The following is a 19,361-nucleotide window of genomic DNA, read 5'->3' on the forward strand; positions in this document are numbered from 1 at the left end:
GGGTGGGGGGTTCATGTTTGAGAATGCATGTAAGAATTAAAGATTTTAAAATTTAAAAAAATAAATAAATAAATAAATAAAAGGAAAAAAAAATAAAAAATAATAATTAAAAAAAAGAATGAAAATTAAGAAACAACAATGTAAGCAGTTTATTTTTAAAATATTAAAGTAAATAATAAAGGCTACGACTAAAATGATTGAAAGTGGTGTCTCTAGGGAGCTGGAATCTACGGTGGAAAGAGGTTTAGCAGAGAACTGCTATTTTCTTTTGTAAGCCTGTGGTATTGTTTGACTTTTTAAACTCTTATCAATGTTTAACTTTGATTAAAATATTAAAATTAAATTTTAAAAGGCAAAAAAAAAACAAAACAAAACAACTAATTAGACTCGGAGGGTAAGTGATAAGGACAAATTTTTCTGGCATACTGAAGTTAATCTGTTTTAATGATGCCCAGACTGCTTGAGTATGGATGTTTTTGATGAAAATAAATCTCTGTAATTTTAAACCTCCTGCCTTTTATCTCCTCTCCCAGATAATATAAAATGGAGAGACATGATTATAGTGTTAACAGACTATGGATTGTGTGACCTACAAAATTTTGATAATTATGATGATATAAAGGGGTGTTCACGTTACAGAATTCCTAGCTTAAAGTACATAAGTAATTCCTCCTTGTTGAATTAATTGAGTAATTATTGGAATATTTAAATTTTCTAATGTGATTGTGGGTATGACAGTAAATAGCCTAAAATGTTTGGTATATGTTTATACTATATGTATATGTGCATATATACATATGCGGGAGACCCAGGTTCCTGGGTCTGGAAGATCCTCTGGAGAAGGAAATGGCACCCCACTCCAGTACTCTTGCCTGGAAAATCCCATGGACGGAGGAGCCTGATAGGCTACAGTCTATGGCATCACAAAGAGTTGGACACAACTGAGCGTCTTCACTCACTCACTCACTCATATACAGTATAACCTGAGATATGTGTAAATAGCAATATTTGAGTTGTCTTCCATATGAACTAGAGTATAACTTACTTTACACATTCTACAGCACTCAGTCCTATTACCCTTACAACAAGAACAGTCTTAGAAAGAAACTGTTTAGACAAGGGGGTGCTAAAACATTTTGGCAGAATTTTCCATGAACTGAGCACAAGAAACTGCATTTTTAATTTTTACACTATCATAATAAGCCAGCATATTCCATGTCATCTGTAAAAAGAAGTATGCTAAAATCATCTCTAGATTCCTTCCCATTCCAGAAAACCTAGACATCAATGACTTAATAGCCCTCTGACCATCCAGGGCTTCTATATGGACTTACAATCTCTTCTAATTTAGCTCTGAACTAAAACGTACTTTGTAATTACAGAAATTCCTAGAGGTGATTGTACTCTACAACTTGAGTGCTTTCTTCTCTCATTCTTGCCCTAGCCAAATCCTTTTCATCTTTCTTTATATGAAATGACAGATTAATGTATTTCCCTTAGGCCATATAATATGAAATTAGAGCCAAATTAGGATGATTCACTATTGTTAACTCTGATACTTAGAATAATTTTCAGCATACAATAAGAGCATAATAAGTATTGCTCAAATGAGTACATGAATTAATAAACCTAATAACAGAATATAATGCCTTAATTTACCTTTTTTTCTTCTTCTACCAAACCACCAGAAGAAAAAAGAAAGTTCCGTAAATTGAGGCAGTACAGTAAAATATCAACTTCTGGGGACATCTGATGACTTATACATATTATTCTTTTCCCCCTACAAACTAAATCTATTTCTCATGCTTGCTTGCTTGCTTTCATACCCATACACAAGCGATCGGATTTTCTTGATTTCTGACTCCAATAGAATCAGGTCAGCAGTGAGATAGAAGCAATAAATCTCTTTATCTCTGTTGACTTTTATGGAACTGACATCTCTTAAAATATTTTTCTTGACTTTGGTGCTTTTTTTACAGACTGATTAGGCAGTAGGGCATGGTAGTCAATTGAATCTCCCAAAATCTAATATTAAAAGCAGAAACGAAAAGACCTGAGGGGCAACAGAATAAGTGAAGAGGACCAAAGAACATCCAATAATTCCTTTCCAAAATTTCGGAAATTGCATTTAAGTGTTAGCCTTTCTGTCTACCCAAGTTACTGTCTTTGTGGCTCTGACATTCTCTGTTTTATATCATCAAGGCAGCATTCCACTGTCTTATGTAAGTTATAGACTCAGCTCCTGAAAATTGATGATAAGTGTATGTATCTAATACCAAGTAAGAAGGAAAACTTTTCTCCATCATGATAGAATAGACAAGTTATCTAAGATAATGGAATGTGCAAAATGAAAGCACAAGCTCTGGGAAATTTTATTTGTATTTTGGGATGAAGTTTTTGATTTGGGCGTATTGGCATTTGCAAGAATCAATAATGAGTAAAAGCTTGAGGCATTAAACTGCAGAAGAGCATCACAAGTACCATCTCCTTCAACTTGTAGCAAGTATTGATATAGATGACACCAAGGGCAGCAATTGAATAGTATCCAGATGCTTGAAGACATAATTAGATTTTAAAAAGCCACATGGAGATTTTTTGCAAAGCATCATATAACTTAGCCAACTCTTCATAAGTAATTTCCAAAGTACCTTTATTTAAATCCCCTGGACAATATAAGAAAGAAAATAAAAAATAAACACACAATGAAAGCTTGTATGCTCCTCCCACAAGGAAATAAACGTTTTCCCTATCTTAAGAGACAGTCAATATTTGTACAATGATATAAATACTGCAGGCTTTAAAGAAGTCTGATGACTTCATCTTGGAGGCTGATGTCTAAGAGCTTCTAATTTCTTATCCATTTCATGTAGTTCTTTACTCTGCAGCTCATAGAGAGAGCTTAAGTTGGAGGTTGTCACAGCAATTAATAACTTCTTGTTTATTTGCCTGCAAAGCCTGAAAAGTCTTGGAAAAGAACCATTTAATTTCACTTTTTGTATTTTTTTTTTCTTTTTTACTATAACAGCTTTCCAGAAATATCCAGTAGCTAACATGAAGAGATGCAATCAAGAAACAGTTGTAGGATGAAAAAAATCAGTCTGCTATATTTTTTATTTAATATTGTAAACTTTGCTCAGCTTCAAATTCAAGCTGAAGAACCAGAAAAGTTAGTCTTTCAAAAGATAAACGAAATTTATATATATATATATATATATATTTTTTTTTTTTTCACTATGAAAATGCTTTAATGGTGGTAGCTGTACAGCACATGATGTCAGGACAGGAAAGAACACACACACAGTGAGACAGGCTATCAGAGCGGGCTGTGAGTGAATAAAGAGTTCTTACGGCCTTGGCCTTTCGGCTCCGGCGGCTCTTTATTTATGTGTGTGTGTGTGTATGTGTATATATATTTCCCCCCCACTCACAAGTCCTGGATCTCTCTGGCAGCACAGTGGTTAAGAGGCTGAACCTCCACTGAAAGGGGCCCAGGTTCAATCCCTGGTCAGGGAACTAAGATCCCACATGCCGCAAGGCATGACAAAACAAAAAATCACAAGTTTCTACATTTGTCAATCTACTCATTTTTAGGTAGTCATGGGAATGGGTTTAGCTGATAGACTTTCCCCTTCTGAGATGTCATCATAGAAGATAAAAAATTTTGATGTTTGATAATTTTAGGCACTGGGGCTTCCCAGGGGGCACAGTGATTAAAGAATCTACCAGCCAGTGCAGGAGGTGCAAGAGACACAGATTCAATCCCTGGGTCTGGAAGATCCCATGGAGTAGGAAATGGCAACCCACTCCAGGACTTTTGCCTAGAAAATTCCATGAACAGAGGATCCTGGAGGGCTACAGTCCATGGAGTCAGAGTCAGATACGACTGAGTGGCTGGGCATACACGCACACAATTCAAACACTACAGAAAATATAATGATGCTGATTATGTGTTCCTTCTTTGTGTATGAGCCACTTACCTTTGGACCAATTTTGTGATATGGTTCTATGACTGGTATAGACATTGGTAAAAGAAAAGTTCTTTCTAGAAAACTTTTAAGATGGAAGTGGTCCAGCTGGGCGTATTTAGGTATATTTTTGCCCTGCTTACTGCTCAGTGATACTTTAAGGTGCAATTTAAGTCATTTCAAACATCCCAGCATGTACTGCATTCTAAGTTGCATTGGCATAGATGCAAGCCTCTACATACACCAATAACCTGCAGCCAAGTTTTTAATCTCATAGATCTTGAAATGGAAGAAGAGATTTGGAACGGAGAACTTTCACTGTCTCTTCCTGTTCCCCAAACTACTAGGTTATTTAGAAGTTGGAGCACTAAAACAACAGTTAAGCATAAAACTATAATTAAAAAGGCTATTTGGGCAATTGCTGCCTTGTTTTTGTCCCATTTCCTTACTTTTAAATTGTGATTAACACATGAGTATAAAAAGAGGCAGCATGCAAAATTTTGAACTAATCAATATTTGGTTGCAGTTCACCAGCTAAAACACAGAAATCTATACAATTATTTGAAAATTAATAATGTTAAAGTTTGTTTATTCAGTTGCTACTTCTTTTGTTGTTCTTTCCTTGCAATTTTCTATTACTATCCTATTTAGTAAATTATTTGCATAGAATGACTTACAATAAAAAAAGTGATAATAAACATGGATTAGCATCATACTATATACTCTGTCACCATATTTTGGCATTTATTTGCTTCATAATTGAAAGCTCATATGAGAATTAATGTTAGCACATGCCAGAAAATGAACTATGATCTTAGGGGAAAAAGGTGTATACCCTTTAAATGTTTAATATCAGTTTAAGTTGCGATGTCAAGTTAAGTTACTTGAACTCATATTACAGATGTTAATGTTAAGGTATGGGTAACAAAATTACATGTGCTTTCAAGGTTGTTTTGAGCACTGGGTAATATAAGTATCAAAGCATGTTCAAGAAACATTAATCCAGTGAAAATATATTTAAAGTTATTTTAACTACTTTATTATTAATACTTGCTCCTAGTAGAAATAGAATTTGATGAGATTTCATAATGCTAAAATGTTCCTTACCATCTATTGTACAGTACACATCATCAAGGTGAATATGCAGCTTCCTTTTCTGATAGATGAACTATGTTATATCAGGTTCTTCCCCAAACATTGCTCATGATTGTTGCTAATGTTAGCCTGGTGGCAATTAAGAATCCCAGTTTTCTCACCATCTGCAGAAGAGTTATTCATTAGGTAGGACACCATGAGGAACAGATAAGTGTCTAAGGATAGATAATTGAAAGTCATTGCAATTCCCTTTAAATACTTTGACCACCTGTGAGGCTCTTTGACAATACAAAATCATTTTCCTGTCAATTTTCAGTTTTCCAATATCTCAAGAAATTGAGAGAATATCAACCTCTTTAATTGTTGAAAAAGAAGTCTCAGAACATCAGAGCTTTCTTTTTCTCAAGGCAAATGATTAGTTTGCTAAATATAAATAAAAATTCAATTTGCCTGACACTTCAAAATATCTTAAAGTAAATATGCAAATGGAAAATCTCCTTTGCCAGAATTGCATTATAAATTAGGGTGAGCTTTAAAAAAAGAGAAGCAGTGAATTTAAAGTCTTTTTAATAACTTCTTTTTCTTCTGGTCCCCTCCTATCCCTATCAGCCTTTGCTTTCTTTTCTCTCTTTCAACCTTTCTCCCTTTGAAGTTCAGAGATTTTAAAGGTACTATTGTTCTCTCTCATCTTTCCTTTCCTGCAGTTTCTTTCTGTTACCCTTTTGTTAGATGTCTATGGAAAATTGTATTTGCGGGTGACCTTTGAGTGGTTTTTGGCTCCAAGGATGTACTTCTGTTTCCTTAGTCTGGTGATCTGAGAAGTGGGCTTGAAAACCTGGTAAGTGAATATTGATCAACTTTGGTTGGTAGTGATTTTTGTCAGAGTCACTTTAGGATATAATCCAAGTATATATTATTCCACTAAAACTTTATAATAATGTCTTCATTCTTCAATTTAGAATCAAGTATAAAATCAAAGCATAGAAACCTTAAATTTTTATTTGCAAATCGTAGCCTACCATTTTCCTCAAAAATTGTCCTATGCCTGTTCTCTCTTCTAGCTTCCCTTACGTTAAGGCCATTGGATCTTTTACTTAGTCATCTAATGCATCCAGCATGTTCTCTGTACATTCACAACAGAGGGGAGCCCTGGGTTTGGGCAGAGCGGTGCTGTGTGGTGGTGTGCCCCATCAATCTAGACCACGTGTTTCATCAGCCATTGATTATATTAACCATAGTACTGCAATTTCATTATTAATCTTGTGGCCAACTATACTTCCAGATGTACCCATCCTGTAACTTTCACAAGCAGTTTTTGAATATAAGACTCAATTTGCAACATTCCTACTAAACTTAATCTATTTTCTTTGGACTGAACATTCTTCCCTGTTGAGGTAATTTTTTATCTGATTCTTTCATTTATCATCTCTCTCAACTGTATGCCATTCAAAATTTGATAAGCTTACTTTCTGAGTCCTACCCTAGTCATTGAATTTTTTGTATAGAACAAGAGCAAAGACAGAATCTTTCATCACATTAGAAGAAAATTCTAGTCCAGTTGACATTAAACAATATCCTCTATGTATTCTTCTACCAGTTACAAATTTATTTCTGATCTTCCAGAATGTTAAGAAAGTCATGTCAAGTATATCAACAAAATTAAAATATTCTATGTGGTAGTTTCCAAATCAGTAATACCGTAAAGTGGCTAAAACCTAACTCAATGTACATGTAATTCTTTAATAAATCCTTTTTGATTTCAAGTTATCTTAATTTTATTTTTAAAATGCATATTAGCTGCTTGTTTAATAATTCTTTCCTTTTCCAGCATTTTATGTGGCTATTAGTTTAATCACTTCCACATTAGAGATGTTTAACAGTCTATTAAGGCCAAATTTTACATGGAAATAAATCTCCTATCATAATGTAAATCATCAAGGAAAAGGAATACATATCATAATTAGTTTTCCTAAAATATATCTATGTTAAGTATCTATATATCTATGTTAAGTGAGGATGAGCGAACAAAGTTATTAGAATGGAATGGGTATTTTACAAAATTGTGTGTTCATTCCCCCCTTCACAGAATAATTAAATCGGTCAAATGTCTACTGTGTATTCAGTGTTGTACAGTAGAGAAACTGAAGTAAAAGTTTGGCTTTTTAATGTCCGGTACCGTTAAAGGACATGACATCTAGATAATGAGACAAAAATAACAAACTAGTTATAAGAATACATATATAAATTAATGTTTTACATTCTTACAGTAGAGAGGAGAAAATAGCAGATTAGTATAGTCATTTAAAATCATATCTGTGTGCTTTCCCTCACTTGATCAGAAGGTTTTATGTAAATAATTCATAACTATGGTATCCTGTCTAAAATTAAAAATGTATATATGTTCTGCCTTGACAACTGGAGAGCCTCAAATAGCCTTTCTGTAAGTTTCCCTACCCACAATGCTACTGCACAAATATGGTTCTCTAGCCAAACAACCCTGCTCATTAAAGGGACCAAATCAATTTCTTACTTATAGCTGAGTATCAGGTTTCTGTTCCCTGCCAGTCCATGGAGTTATTCAAACAAGCCAATTGCATCCTTGCTTTTGTACTGGAGGCACCTCACATTCATGATTCTATAAAACTCATCTTCCAGACCACAGCATCTGGTTGTTCACTCTGTTTCTCAGTGCAACACCCGTGGGGGCTCTGAATAGAATGTGAGGGTCATCTTCTCCCAGGCTGTATTTGTGACTAATAAACTACCATTGATCTCATTTGTCCCGAGTTGGGTGTTAATATGTTCAACCACTACCATAACCTTAGGAAAAGAAAAATCCTTTATTAGTGGATGAATAGGTGGTGTTTAAAACACTAAACCAGATATTGAAGAATTAGCCTATGAATAATGAAGGCATTAACTTAAATGGAAAATGAAAAGTAAGCAAAAATTCTGAATTAAAAAAAAATAATGGGGATAGGTATGGCCATGGTGTATTCATGACAAAAGGAGAAGACTGTTCTGGCTAGAGTAGAAGGTGTTTTTGAGGAATAAATATATTTAATTAGAGATCATGGGCCATGAGAATTATTAAAAGGAACTGGATACAATATGGTTTAAATTAATGAGTCATTTCAAAGGGAAGTACCCTGATGAAAGCCATATTTGAGGAAGATTAGAAATATGGAAGCCAGAAAGTTATGAAATTTCAGGGTATTAGAAATTCTAGGGACTTCCCTGGTGGCTCAGACAGTAAAGAATCTACCTGCAATGCAGGAGAACTGGGTTCAATCCCTAGGTCGGGAAAATCTCTTGGAGAAGGGAATGGCAACCCACACCGGTATTCTTGCCTGGAGAATTTCATGGATAGAGGAGTCTGGCAGGCTACAGTCCATGGGTCGCAAAGAGGCGAACATGACTGAGCTTTCAGGGAACTTTCACTTTCAAGGAACAAAACATTGAAATGTTAGGTTTCCCAGATGGCACAGTGGTAGAGAATCCACCTGCCAATGCAGGAGATGCAGGAGATTTTAGTTCTGTGTTCCTTTCAAAGCTTGGGTCTCCTCTCCCAGATTCTTGCCATGTGATTATCCAGTATAAGTTGAAGTTTGAATGTCTTGCCTGCCTCCCATGCCATTTTTGGGTACCTCTACCTAGTGGAAAGTATTAACTTGAATTTGATGCTTGTACATATTTGTCCTCTTATGATTACTGAGATCCAAAGAAACAAGTTTAGTTACCCTCCCATGGGGACAGAAAATTTTCTGTACTGCAGTTAGGACCCAAACAAGCTAACTGGATGGCCTAACATAATTGAAGCAGAGAGCTGCAAAATGGAATTTGAATTTAGATTTTCCAGTTAGTAGTCTTTCCATTACACTACTGTTGTCACTGACAAAGGCAGGTAAGTGAAAACAGGTATCTATGGATTATTTTACCTTTTGCAATTGAAAAAGCATGATCTAATTTTGTGATGAGAAGCATAAAATGAAATGATTATATATATATATTGGCTTTTTTTTTTTACATACATGGACTCAGGTTTTCTCATCTTTAAGGATTACTGAATTTTAACATCTTGAAAGTGTGTAAGAATAATAAAAGTAATTACTGCTTGTTTTTAAAGTGTAATTAGTTAACGTTTCTGTCATTTTGTTTCAAAGGACTGTATATGCTAATTCTTTCAAAAGGGATATTCTTCTCCATAGGGAGTTTTCTGGTAATCATGACTCTGTAAAGCACCTTTGCATTAGTCAAATCCGCACAGGAAATGTGGATTCAGATGCTTTCAAATAGTTTAGATTCCCAAACTACAGAAGCTTATGCCATATAATTTTTTTGAGATTACAACTAGCATAATTATTTTAAAAATGTGACTCAAAACTCAGAAGCTATAGCTTTTTTATGTGAGAGAAATTGACGGCTCTGCATTTTGTGCTCTGTTTTCTCTTAGTGTCATTCTGGTGTTGATAAATGCAGACATTGTTATAAATTGGGTAGCCCTGGCATACGAAAAGGCATCTACCTTTTTTGTTTTCATTTGAAAGATTACAATACAAGTTGAAGCGTCAAATGTATTGTGGTATGTATTCAAGTGTAATTCATCTGATTTCTTTCCGTCTAAACTGGAATCGTAAAGCTGAATATCACATTAAGGTCTGCATTAGTTATTCAGGTGCTAGGATTTTTTTTACACAGAAATGCCCTGGAGCATTAAATCTTTTTTTATATTCATCTTAGTAACTAGAAAAAGAACTTTGTAGTGGTTGCTTGAAAATGAAAACTGCTGGGAACTGAGGGAGAGGAGATGTATGCAGTTCTTTGTCCTGAATCTCAGCTTGTGGGGCACACAGTTCTTTCACAAAGAATGAGTTCTGTGGGATTTTTATACCTTTATTATAAAAAATAAAAGTTTGAACTTGGGGATATTTTCCCCTTTTTTATGACATTGTAATGTTCTGGACAGATAAATTCCAAACTCTAAGGAGCAATCTAAAACCTTTGAAACATAAAAACTGAAAGTAACAATATGTTACAAACAAAAGGAGCTTTGTAAACTCTACAATAAGAAGTCACTTCATCACATTACCTTTCAAATTTCTCTTCAAAGCAGGTGAAACTTCCCAGTCTGAGTATATTGTTAATAAAATACAGCACCAAATCCCATGACAATTTATTGAACTACACTCACCTTCTGTTATTACCAAAAGACTTTTGAAGAAACCTCAAGCCCAGGTGTAGCATGCCCGTGGGTTTAGGGGGCTGGGAACTGGAATAAAGGGAAACTTATGGGAACTAAATGAAAGCTCTGACCAAGGACATGATTTATCTCACTCATAAGTTAATAGTTTCCATGAGCAAATTATAAATCTGACAGGACATATTGAGGTGTCCACTCAGTCCAACATATTGTACCATTCCTGTGACTGTTTATTTCTACTGATGTTTAAGGAAGTGTTCATTTTTCTCTTGGGAGATAAGGGAACTAATCATTAATCTGGAGACAACAGACATATTATCACAGAGTTGGGAAGGAGGCCATTTTCAGAGATACTTCAGCCCTTCAACTACTGATAACTTTGGGAATGGCTAGGAAGCTTCTTCAGTAAACTAACATAAATGCAAATGATGCTTGCTGTCGTTATGTTGAAGATAAAACTTATAGTAGATGTGTAGTGGATATCAGCAATGGAGCTCAAGCAGGAAGGGAGGACAGAGATGATAATTTCAGGTGGCATTCCTTGATCTGACTTATTAGGAATAGAAAACACCCTTTTTCAAATTCCCAGATATTATGTAGGATTATGTTAACCTACTTACAGTTACAGGATCACAATGACTTTAGACCCAGTTGCTCTAGTGGTAAAGAATCTGCCTGAAAATGCAGGAGACACAGGAGACTTGGTTTTGATCCATGGGTTGGGAAGATCCCCAGAGTAGGAAGTGGCAACCCACCTACTCCAGTATTCTTGCCTGGAAAATCCCATGGACACAGGAGCCTGGTGGGCTACAGTCCATGGGGTTACCCAGAATTGGCCATAACTGAGCAACTGAAAACGTACACACACAGAAGCATGAGAATAGAATTGGGAAAAGCAGTCAGGAGGCTACTGCAGAAGCCACTTGAAAGGATGCGGTGGCATGAGATGGAAGGGTTGCTGTAGACATGGAGTCAAATGCATATATTTAGAGTGAATGTAAAGATACATTTAGCATGTTTGTCTGATGGGTCACTATGTGATGTGAGGGCAAGAAAGGGGACAAAGGTGACTCTAAATTGTATGTCTTTAATCTGAGAAACAGGAGAATGGAGGAATTTTATGTGTGATTTTAGACCATTGGAGGAGAAGTAGATTGAGGAAAAGAAAACAGATATTTGGTTTCAGATATGTCAAGTTTGAAATGCCAGTTAGATATCCAAGAGGAGATGTGAGCAAATGGAAATATGAATATGATATCTGCTGACAGGTAGAGAACAGAGAAATATTTAAGTGTATCAGTAGGAAGATATTTAAAGTCATAAGCATGAATAACAACAGGTGTGAGTAGAGATAATGAAAGTAGTTCCTGGAGTATGCTTTGTGGTATAAAGTTTGTGGTAAATACATTATCCTCTGAGTCAAAAACCCTGCCGTGAAAGCCTGTGCCACAACCATGAACACTGACTTCTACATTTCCCCAATGCCAGGCTGATGGTCCTATTACTCTTATCCCCTAACTATCAAAGATGGGTTTTGTTTTCTTAACTGAATAAAATTCTATTCAACAGACTGTTCAAAACTTTAAGAAATAAGCTGGCTTTTGCTCAAGTAAAGCCTCCTAAGCAGAAGTTAACTCTTCATTAGTTGAAAGACTTGGGAGTCCAATCACATGCTTTTTTAAGACAGGACTTAGTGAACAAACTCAACAGCTCCAGACACTTGATGTCTCTCCTGCACAGTGAAATGGGATAGGAGCTGCCTGAAGTCATTTCATTGTTTCCAGTTCTTCCTGAGAAGGTTGGGAAGGAACAGGGAAATGAGAAACAGTGTGTCTTCCATCACAATTGATATAAGCAGAAATAAGGCATATCATATGACTAATGTTCTTTCTACCCTTTTGAGTTCATGGCTGAGACCCTTATAACAAAAAACAGATTAATAAGATAAAAATAAACGGAAGTTTCTCTGTACCTCATGTATACATGAAAGATCTTCAGGGAAAAATGAGTAACTCTTCAAGGTGGTTTAGAATTCAGTAGGAAATGCCATATTAATACGAAAATATTTTTAATGGTAGAATTAATGACTTTTAGGAAAGAAGAATGGGTCTTTAGAAGAAAAGATGGAAGATGTGATAGCCTGTGACAAAGTTTGTCTGGTTAGTGTGATTTCCTCTCCTGTGATAAAAGTCCATCTTCCATGGTGGATAACATTCCTGGATAGGGGATGCATGCCAAGTGAGCTCCTTTGGAGGCTGTGTCTTTTGGGAGACAAGGGGAATTCAGAGAAAGCCTCTCCCTGAATTTGTTGTGTATCAGGTACCAATAGCTCACACACACATACATGAAAATCAATATACTGAAGCAGCATATTTTGGGATTCCATGTCCAGCTATGCCTCAGTGGTTATGAGTTACCCTTTATCTGCAGCCTCTGAATGGCTTTATCTGTATGCCCCATAACGAAGTACAGAAAGCCTCTTTTAGCATCACGGTTGGTCCTGACACGTACCCAATGTGCTGTACTGTAGCTGTTTGGCCTTCAGCTTCTCTTCTCCCAGAGGGGAGTGTTTTGAGCTTCTGACCATGAAACATAAGGATTATTTACTTCAAGACATTTGGCATGCTCCTATTGCAGGGTGTGTTTTGTGGTCATGCACTTCTGTTGTTCCAAGGTCTGGGATTCCTAGTAAATTTTTCTAGTTCTCAGTTGCTGTATAGCAAAAAACCTAATTGCTTAAAATGCTAACTACTTTATTAAATCCTACAAATATGTGGTTAAAGAATCTGGAAAAGCTTGACTAGGTGATTCTTTTGCATTAAGACCTCTTCCATCCCCCAACTCTGACCATTTGAATGTCTACATCCATACCTCAATGTTTTTCTCTTTTGATCTGTGTTCTCTTGGATCTTTCCATCATTCTAATCTCATCAAAAATGTTGCCTCTTCAAAGAGCTGTCTTTGTATTCAAGCTGAAGTACTTACCTTAATAAAAGAAATTTCTTAAAATGGGGACTAAAGCCAGACTGAAGTGAATTGAAGAGAGAATGGAAAAGCTAGAATTAAAATTTTACATGTGAAGAAAAATTGAGCAAAGAGATCAATGTGTTGGTGGTGGTGGCGAGGTCATTGGCATGATTCCTATGAACATTCTGTATCCCTCCTTCAGGAGAAAGCCTTGACCATTTTATCCATCTCCATATGCTACAAGCAAAATCAGCCTTAGATGTATATTTTCATCTGAATTATTTTCTTTGGTTGAATTTATTGGTCTTTGTTTCCCAACATCTGTTTCTTCTATTCTATTCTTTAATAATAGATGAAGAATAATGGGAAGCATCCAGGAACTGACACTGAGTAGAAATATACCTGACAGTGAGACTCTAAATTCAGTTTCAATATAATCTAAATGTGTCTATTTGAAGAAGTTACTTACCTATAAAATAATATTTTACAAACTCTCATAATGTCCTTTAATTTCCCCAGTTCCATGTGAATATTTGAAGAACATAGTTTACTTATAGCCACTGTGAATAATTTGCATTTTTAGTTGTGAAATATGGGCATAGATAAACAATTATCCAACCTTCCAGGGAGCTTTTTAATTTAATTATTAGAAATCTACTCACATTATTTGTCTTCAACAGAAAAATAATTAACAGATGTTATATTTTCCACATAGATTTTAATTTTCTGCAAATAAGTTGACATTCTATCTAGGTTAACATCACAGGCATATCAAAATGAATTAATTCAAATAAAATGAAATGAGAACATATTCTCTTTTTAAATAAATAATATACATTTAATATTTTATTGTGTATAAACCTCTAACTTCCTACATCTAGAATAGCATTAAAAAAACCCTGCCATTTCAGTTTCATATAAAAGTTCAACTAAAAAGTTAACCATATGTTCAATTAAGAAACTTATCCCTAATTATGAGTTTCATAACAAAATGATTTTCTCCTGTGAGGAACAGAGACAGACTTTTGTGAAAATGCAGTTTGAAATTTTTTGGCAAACTGCAATTTGAATTTTCCATCAGCATTTCAAAAATAAGTTTGTCAGTATGACAAAAGGAAGACAATGCAGCCGCCTACTTTTCCTGACACCTGCTGTGCTTCCCAAATGATGATTCTGGCATTTGTGCTTTGCTATAGCAAAGAAAAGAAATAAAACTAAGGTTCAGATAAGGTCCAATTCTGTGATACAATCTGTAACTTGTGAATGACCAACATAAGGCCAAAACACATCTACTTTAATATCTTGGCATCTAGCTCATAATTTCTCCCCTAAATTCGATGATGCTCTAGTACATGGTACATTTTTAAATTAACTATTTTTCTTATCATATTTATGAACACACAGAGAAATTTGCTCCTGTGAACTCTGAAGAAACTGTTTAGGTGCATTAAAAAAAAAAATCAAGAAGTCTTGCTTTTAGAGTAAACATTGATGATATTATCTCCATGGCAACTTAATCATTAAAAAAAGAAATTGGAGTATAATTGCTTTACAATGTTGTGTTCAGTTCAGTTCAGTTCAGTCTCTCAGTTGTGTCTGACTCTTTGCAACCCCATGAACCGCAGCATGCCAGGCCTCCCTGTCCATCACCGACTACCGGAGTTAACACAAACCCATGTCCATCGAGTTGGTGATGCCATCCAGCCATCTCATCCTCTGTCGTCCCTTTCTCCTCCTGCCCTCAATCTTTCCCATCATCAGGGTCTTTTCCAATGAGTCAGCTCTTTGCATCAGGTGGCCAAAGTATTGGAGTTTCAGCTTCAACATCAGTCCTTTCAATGAACACCCAGGACTGATCTCCTTTTGGATGGACTGTTTGGATCTTCTTGCAGTCCAAAGGACTGGCAAGAGTCTTCTCCAACACCACAGTTCAAAAGCATCAATTCTTCGGTGCTCAGCTTTCTTTATAGTCCAACTCTAACATTGTGTTAGTTGCTGCTATGTAACAAAGGAAATTAGCTATATGTATACATATATCCTCTCCCTCTTGAAGCTCTCTCTTACCCCGCTGCCTGCATCCCATCCCTCTAGATCCTCACCATGTTGAGCCGAACTCCCTGTGCTACACAGCAGCTCCCCACTAGCTATCTATTTCACGCATGGCAGTGTATATGTCAGTGCTACTCTCCCATTTCATTCCTCTCCTTCCCTTCTAGATTCCACATATATGCACTAATATATGATATCTGTTTTTCTTATTTTCTTCACTCTGTATGACAGAGTCCAGGTCCATCAAATCACTCTTTATATACTAGTGCCACAGCAGGCTTATCATTCAATAATATATATGATAAAGGTAAAATGTGCCTTTAAAATGTGAGTATCTAGTTATACTACCTAACTTCACCAATGTAGAAGTGAAAGCTTACACTATTTTAGTAATTTTTGGGGGGCCACACAGTTTTCCTAGAATAATATCAAATCTGACTTTTGGCCATTTCGTGTATTACACAGCAAGACCAACTGCCCATTAGAAACTTAAGTTATTTTTCAAAATATAAGGTTACCTGTAGGTGGTGTTCTATTTCAGTTGGTCTGGGTAGTGACACAGTCATCTCTGAGTGTGATATGTAGGTAACTAGGGGAATGACTATTTACTGAAGACTTGCCATCTTTGGTCACTGTAGGTCACAGAATGTTAATCTTGATCAGTGGAATAGATACTTGTTTAGATGAGTTGGATCCAGATTAAGGTAGGTAGCCTCCTTAGGATATGTTATACATGGCATGGAATTCTCATATCATCATTTGGGAACCAATACTTTCTTGTTCTTACAGCTTTTACTCAGAGCCCGTGTTGCTGCTAAGGAATCAAAACCTCAATAGGACATCTTAGTGTTTCATAAAATACATTTAATATATGTCTGTGCTTACTTTTCTGAATACCAATATGTCTACAAAGAAAAGCATTTAACATTTCAGACAACTTCCTATCGACCAAAAACTGCAGGTATAAAAACCTCATTTCATACAGACTAGAAAGTATAAATTTCCTTTTTCATTCTTTTTTTTTTCTATATTACTAAAAATTCAGTACTGTTTCTGGTCCATATTTTATGTTTTCTGAGATTCTGGGCAGAAAACATATCAAGGCATATTGTAAATAGTGCTACAATGATCATTGGCGTGCATCTATCTTTTCAAATTACACTTTTCTCTGGATATATGCCCAGGAGTGAGATTGCTGGATCATATGGTAGCTCTATTTTTAGCTTTTTAAGGAATCTCCATGCTGTTCTGCACAGTGGCTGTACCAGTTTACATCCCTACCTACAGTGTGGGAGGATTTCTTTTTCTCCACATCCTCTCCAGAACTTATTGTTTGTAATTTTTTTGATGATGGCCATTCTGACGGTATGAGGTAGTTTTGATTGTATGTTTTGATTTGAATGTCTTTAATGATTAGTGATGTTAGCATTGGTTCTATAAAATTAATAGTTTTTTAACTAACAGTATCTCCTTTCCTCTCCTCTCCATTTCTCTCTCTATACAACAGTGTTTTTATTTAAGGGCACAGTCTTAAAAATAGAGAACTGTAGGCTTGGGTCCTGTGTCTGCTAGGTTCTAGTTTGATAATTTACTCAAGTTACTTTGACCTTCTAAATTCTTCATTTCCTAATCTTTAAAATTATAATACCTTTTTTCACTTGTAGTTGTAAACATTAAATATAAAAAATGATTAAGTTCATTATATTAATAGTTAATTATATCAATATATTTGTAGATAAAACTATTAATTTCATTAAATATGAAACTATTAATGTAGTGCCCAAGACATATATCTGTTTATAATCATTATTAATTAATCCATAAGATTTCATTGTTGCATGAATCAATGAAATAACTGAGTAAATGAATAATACATGGACTAAATATCTGTATCCCCCCTAAATTCCAATGTTGAAACTCTAATCTGCAATATTATATTTGGAGGTGGGGCCGTTAGGAGATAATTACGGTGGTAGAACCTATGTGAATAGAATTAATGTCCTTATTAGAAGTGACCCAAAGAGATAATCTCTCTCTCATCTAAGGACGCATCAAAATCTGTGAGAAATAAGATTCTGTTGTTTAAGACACTGTGTATGCAGTTATAGCAGCCAAAACAGAGTAACACAGAAATATTGGGATAATTATGGGATGCTCACAGAAAGAAAGAAAGACCTAGGGAAGCAAGCATAGGAATCATGAGATCCATGAATCTCCCTGATATTTTCCAGTAGCTTCAAAACAGTCTCTGGAGTGTTTCATCTGCCTCTTGATTTGTTATTCTCAAGATTTTAATTTCTGGAAGGGAGAATGAGTGGCCCACCTGGGTCAGGTGTACTTTGCAAGGATGAAGGGAGGAGCATGCAGAGTGATAGATCTTTGACAGCCATTTCTATGAAGAACACAGGGAAGGTGAGAATTCTTCCACAAAGGAAAAGAGGGAGACTGATTTCGAAGAAAATGGATTAGTGAGAATGGCTGGAAAATATCTAACAAATTCATACTATATTGATCCCTTGTATGTTTAAAACATAAAGAGAAAGTCATAGACATAAATACTTTTCTCATAGATACAATTTTAAATTGTCACTACTTTACATAACTGTACATTGTGCACAAGTACAAGCACGCACACACTATCCTGTTTCTGCAGTGATAGCCTGAAGACCGAATGACAAGTATTTGGCCTTGAGTGAATCCCCTCTCTCCTGTTATGTCATAATATGATGTGATAGTCTATTAACTGAACATAAAGGTATGTTTATCTACCTCTAATGCACTTTACATACATTAGTAGGAGAAAGATCACTGGAAAGGTAAGACTACTAAGATATGTGATTAGATATGTATGTGGGATCTTGTATGGAAATAAAACCCAAGTTGTAGTTGATTTTCTTCTACATGGTATGGATTGTGGGTCAATACATCTATTAAACCACCATCCAGTGTAAGACTCCTCCAGAGTCTAGAGAAAGCAAGCAAGAAAGCAACCAACAAACTTCATTTTCCTGATAACCTCATGACTAGGTTTTTGGAAGTTAGTTAATTTTCACCCATCTCTGCATTTATGTAAATTGTCAAGTATAAAATTTGGAAGGTTAGTTGAGGTGGATAATGTCTTTCTTCTGCTCTTTCTGTGTATGGTACCTACCCCAAGTCGTGGAGGTAATGTGTTTTAAGATGTCAGCCTGCAAGTGTGAGGCTTGTGTGCTCATTGATTAATTGATTACACATGAAGATTAAGTAACAGACATGGCTATAAGACAAAGAGTTGCAGAGGTGTTAGGGGTTTCCAATATTCTAAACTAAAGTGAAGGCACCTATGTTCCTAAACATAACCATCCCAAATGCTGTTTCTTGATTTCCCTGACTCACTGATTGTAGCATACAGCAGCTCTCTGGGTCAGATCTATAGTACTGTTCTTACTTTTCCACTGGTGGGTTGACCCAGATTTCCTTTCATGAGTGATTGAAAGCCTTGACCACCTTTTCTGTTTTGTTTTGCCGTAATGTAACCATAATTTTGGACATAGTACAGAAAAGAAAGTGTCCCAATCACTTGAACTTCAGCTGTACTTTTATAGGCTCCTATTTTATAGTGGTTATATTATTGTCCTTTATTTACTGTTTTAATACTACGAATATTCTATCAAATACTGAAACATCATTTTGTCCTCATGTTTAATGGGACTTCCCTGGTGGTTCAGATGGTAAAGAGTCTGCCTACAATGCAGGAGACCTGGGTTCAATCCCTGGGTAGGGAAGATTCCCTGGAGAAGGAAATAGCAGCCCACTCCAGTACTCTTGCCTGGAAAATCCCATGGACAAAGGAGCTTGGTGCAGGCTACTGTCCATGGGGTCATAAAGAGTCGGACATGACTGAGTTACTTCACTTTCACTTTCACTTTCGTGGCATGAGCAATACTCAATGACCAACTCTTAGATTTCAAATTAGTGAAACTATTGTTGGATCCCTAATAGAAAGTATGCTGTCCTTTGAGTGGAATAATCTTAAAGTCCATAGAACCTGGTCTCTTGGTGAAAAAATTAGAAATATTATGAAGGTATATATTTGAGTACAAATT

Source organism: Ovis canadensis, chromosome 1, assembly GCF_042477335.2.
Source record: "Ovis canadensis isolate MfBH-ARS-UI-01 breed Bighorn chromosome 1, ARS-UI_OviCan_v2, whole genome shotgun sequence".
Taxonomy (NCBI): Eukaryota; Metazoa; Chordata; class Mammalia; order Artiodactyla; family Bovidae; genus Ovis; species Ovis canadensis.